The following is a 5,533-nucleotide window of genomic DNA, read 5'->3' as shown; positions in this document are numbered from 1 at the left end:
ATCCGACACCATAGTTGCCATTTTTTCCTTGACTATGATACAGAATGAAGTCTGGGTATTCTGTTATCATTTCATTTTCTCTTCTGGTTTCTGAAAGTCCAATGACATCCCAGTTTATATTTTTTATCGCATAATTCAGTTCTGTTATTCTATTATCGTTAAGTAATGTTCTGACATTTAAAGTAGCTATATAGAGATCACTGCCTTCATTGACTTGTTTGTTGTTGTGGTTTCTGGTTGGGGGGTGTTGGTCATACTCCTCCACGGGGACCAGCCGGCTTGGAGAAGGTGTTGTTTGTGGGGAGGCGCTCGTTAGTTTTTTTGGTCGTCGTTGTTATTGTCGTTGGTGGATAGGTTTAGTTGGGGTGGGCGTAAGTAGTTTGTGATGCTTTGGGGCCTCGTTTTCTTGGCTTGTTGTTTTGTTTTCTCTTCATTGGATTTGACTACCTCAACAGCGTCGGGAGATTCAGACAGCATCCGTTTTTTTGACTGGTTGTCATTAGGCGTGCGATTTCCTGCTGGATATGATTTTAAAGTAATAATCTTGTTATATCGCAGTGCTACGTTTTTTCCAGCTTGCCGTTCCCTTTTAAGCTCTTCCTGGAGTTCTCTCCGTTTTTGTAAGACAGCCGGGGAGTAATCTTCTTTAATATATATCCCTGTATCTTCCAACTTTTTTTTATATCTAATCAGTTCCAATTTTCTACCTATTGTTGTAATAGTGACTATCACCGGCCTAACCTTATCACTTTTTTTGCCAATTCTACTTACGTTTTCTATTTCCCACCATTGACACTTTATTTCCATTTTATTGTTTATAATGTCTAATATTAATTTGACCAAGGCATCGTAGTTCCGTTCTACTTCCTGCACCCCGAAAAATACTAAATTTTTCTTCCTCAATTTGTTGTCTAGCTGGTCTATAATTATTTGTTGCTTTTCAATTTTTTCTTCCAGCTGGCTTGTTCTGGTTTCAATTAAGGAAAATTTTTGGTCTATGTTTTTGTTTATTGACTCCTTAATGTTTTCTTCCATTTCTTTCATGTCTTGCTTCTGTTTTTGAATGTCATCTTGTATTTGTTGTAACATTTTTTTAATTTCATCCATGATTCCGTGCTACTCAAACTTATCCTCAGTACTTATGCGTGAAACGGAGCGTATCTCACAATTTCCGAACGTAACTTATCTGTCAGCTGGTTTTCAATGTCATGAACTTAGCGGTTACCGTTATGACGTTTACAAATGATAACCTCTGTTGTCTGAGATGTTCATAACTTTCGCGATGTGATTTTTGCGCAATCCACTTGGTTCCACTGTTAAATGTTAACTTTCTTCTTAAATCTTGATTTCGTTCGGAGATATACGGCTATACCTAGGTTCAAATTTCACTGACAAATTTAAGGGTATTTTTCTTGTATGGCTGCGCCTTACGAGGATAAATAATGTTTACTAACAGTATTCAATGAATCTCTGGCAATGACCGCGACCGACGAATATACGATACTTATCAGACATTACTCTCAACGTTTGCGCGAGCACAGTGAGTCACCAGCCCAGCGTAAAGCTAGGCCCGTTGGTTCAGGTTGGTTCAGTTCTCATTCTCACTGAGCTTTTAAAAACGCGCACGCGTATCTACCTTTGTTAAAACTTCCAAAAAATAAAAATGCCAAAACATGATATCTGCGATCCCGGGCAAGCACAGCCATCTCGCTCAGGCTTACGCTCGGTGAGAGTGAGAGGAGATCTTGAGCCCACGGTGCCTTAAATTATACTGGTCGGTAAAATCTTCGACTCGCCAATCTTACACAACAAGAATCCTTATCAATCGATTTAACTGGACAGTGCGAGCAAATCATTAGTGTCATTAGTAATGTCTTGGCTTTGAAAGACGAACGGCGATTCAATTAGTAGTGTTCTTTCATTGAGCACATCAAGTGTTGGGCGGTTGTGTTGTGTTTTAAAAGTGCCACTTTTAACGGTGTTTCGTCTTGAAAGTGCTTTTTTATTGAAGACTTTCTAGGAATAATACACATCTTATTACGATTCAGTGCTGTTTATCATTAAAAATCTAGTGAACTTCATACAAGAAATATACTTGTGTACAGCTATTTCATGTTTGTAGTGAATTGAAACTATTTAATTACATATTTTTGGATTACTTCTTAAATGAAATAGAGTCCGTCGAAGACTTTGCCCTTTTAATAGAACAAAGTGAGGAAGTACCTAGGTATAATTATAAACGTCATATTTTCATAGAAATTTGACATTAATGATGACATTGCCATACTTTGTCATTGCTAATGCCATGCAGCGTTAGCTTGGTCAGACTCTAAATTTATGGCAAATTATAGAAATAGAAACCAATTATTCAAATGTGTGGCAAACGTAAAAGGTAGAAAAAACAACATAATAACAATATATGATATCTGATTTTCAAAATAGTACAATAGGAGTTTTTGTTGGATTTTAATACAAATTCCATCACATATTTATATTAAATGAAAGACACGCACGACTGACTTTATCGTGGCTTCGGCTTTTTATAAACACATGTGCGAAAAATAACGCCGAAAACCAATTTAAATACCAAATACGACAAAAAGTGCTAATGAAGATTTGGAATTGCAATTTTCCAGAGTATTGTGATATAATAAACCAATATATTATAAATAAACATTGACAAAAAGTGTTCACTGCTTACGAAAGGGCCTTGTGGTGACAAGGCTGAGCGATATTGCATTTTTTGCCTTAAAGATTAATAAAAGCGGCTTCTCAAAGACTGATAAAATTATCGTACACAAATATTACAAGGATTAGGAAGATTACAAGCGTTTTATCTATCGTATGTTAGAGACTGATAAATTAATCTAAGCTATAAGTGGTTAGAAACATGACCGCAAATGATATAGTTAGAAATCCGAGTGAAGAACCTAAAGTGATGAATGTAATGATTCCGGGAAGTGTAATGGATAGCCCAAATGTTACTGAGAATGAAGAAAAAGTGCCATTAAAAGTGTATAATTACAGATGGGTAATTTTATTACTTTTTGTGATGTTCTCAGCATCGAATGCGATGCAGTGGACACAGTACACGATAATAAGTGATGTGATTTCGGATTATTATGGTGTTCCATCGACGCTGGTGTCATGGACGTCCATTATATATATGGTGACATATGTGCCTTTGATTTTTCCGGCTAGCTGGCTATTGGATAAAACGGTAAGTAGATTTATTTTTCTCCGTGAATGTGATTATGCTATTCTAGGATTTAAACATTTGAAACACTTTAGCACAACTTTTTGTGGTCTGCTGTCGACATAATCATACTGATTTATTTACTTTATGAATATAAAATATAGTGCACACAGTTAGCAATAGGTGCGAGACTAATATAATCTTACGCAAAATCTTAGATTATATTCTAAGATTGGTGACCATCAGATTTCAATCTAGATTCGATACAGCCAACGTTCTAAATATCACAGATATCATATCATATCATACATGCACCGATTTTCATATTATTGTCGAATTTGTTTTCGTTATATTGAATAAAATTTGGCTTGTTTAAAGAGCGCATTATGAGCGGAATAAATACTAAAAAAACCGTATCCCGGAAAAAACTCCGTTCAGTAAGTACCTAACTGGTACCTAATGATTAATGAAAATACAAAACGTAGTTCGACAAAATAAGAAAATTATTTTCGATAAAACAAATAAGTCTCGAGTATAATCTATTTTGGTATAAACTTGATCTAGGTATGTATACAACGAAATATTTGAAATTAGGTACTTAAGTACTTAAAAATTCCGAACAGTGATAATCGTAATATTAAGGTCAAAGGTCAAGGTGAAATGAAAAAACGTCTATCAGATAAGACCGTCTAGAAGCTTTTTCGTTGCTTCAATTGATTTTGCGTTGTTTAGCGCAAAAAGATCTTAGCTCTTCCTTTCTGACAGAGTTTGAGCGAAGTACAGTCACCTGCAATAACATGTTACTCTTCGAAGGCCTCAAAAATATGTGCACGCTCTTATGGCTCTACAAATAAGATCGTGTCAGATATGTTTGCGGCCTTCGTTGTGTAACATATTATTGCAGGTGACTGTACACGTATGCAAATACGGGAGTTCATGCCTTGTGATGGGTTTTCTAGCCAAAAATTTTGTATGCCGGTCTTCCCTACATTGACTTTAACCGAAAATGTCTAAGAACCACTATGCACTCTATTAAAACCACGCTAATAAGAATAAGAATAGGTAACATAAGTCTGTACTAGATAAAACTATGTTAACGACCCAAATATTTACTTAATGTATATTTAAGTACGAGAAATGTTTGCCACGATTCATCTTGATCTTAAATGCATTTTTTAAACATACATGTTGGTCTCAAAGAATTGAAGTAATAAATGTTATTAAACTTTATTTCAGTCTCACATCTGAGACAAATTTAATAGGTAATGATTGTCACTATGTTTAAATCTCTCAAACACCTACACCCGTAAACCACGGCCTACAGGCCGTGCTGAAGGATTAGATATACTTACATGCCAACATACACACAAACATGTGCTATAAAATTAATGATCCTTATATAATCGGGCAAATAATAATATTATTATGATCGACTTTGGGATTATATATTCATATTCATATTCATTTTATTTATAATATTAATAATATTACATGTCATGTATACTTATTATGATTGATAGATAATCAGATCTATCTTTAGATAGAATATCTTTTTAATGAAAATATAAAAAAAAAATCTCATTTCGTTTTAAATCTTTCGGATTATCTTAATTTGATGGCCTTACCAATCCGTGCGGAAACCAGACTTGTTATATTTTAGAAAATTCTAACCAGAGCTTGTCTCTAATTTATATTGACCCTTAAATTTGAAAAAAATATACGCAATCCGAGTTCAGATTATCCTGGTGGTTTTACGCGCATCCATTGGTACTTTTGTGTTAGAACGAACGGCTGTACAGTTTACAAAAATGTATTAAGTTTTTTAAATTCCATACGTACTTCTTACGTTCTTCTTTTAAGAGATATAACATTCATTCACCGTATGTTGCCATGGTTTTCACTCTGTAAGGGAAATCTGGGCGTTTTGGAGTCGTGGGCATTCTATACTGTCGTTATAGCGATGTCGTGTTCGTTTTACGATTTGGATTTTGACTGACGTTGCAGAGTGACTTCGATCTGTGGTCTGTCATCATTTATCAATCACTCTCCATTGGGTTTATATCTGAAGTTGTTAGAAATACGAGTATTTTCGTCGTTTTGTCGCGATGGGAAAATATAACTCGCATATACAATTGAGGTGTTTATTTAGTCACCTGCAATAATTTACGGGGTAAAATATAGGTCATACTGAGCAACTTTTACTATAGGACCAATCCCGAAATCGCGAAAATTATTGACCTTGACATTTTCTATGGCAGAGTAAATTTTTTTTCGCGATTGCTCAGTATGATCAAAAAGAATAGATAGTATAGAGGGGTCCTGTCATTGTAAATTTTG

This window comes from Cydia splendana, chromosome 4 (genome assembly GCF_910591565.1).
Source record: "Cydia splendana chromosome 4, ilCydSple1.2, whole genome shotgun sequence".
Taxonomy (NCBI): domain Eukaryota; kingdom Metazoa; phylum Arthropoda; class Insecta; order Lepidoptera; family Tortricidae; genus Cydia; species Cydia splendana.
Note: the sequence above shows the minus strand (reverse complement) of the source record.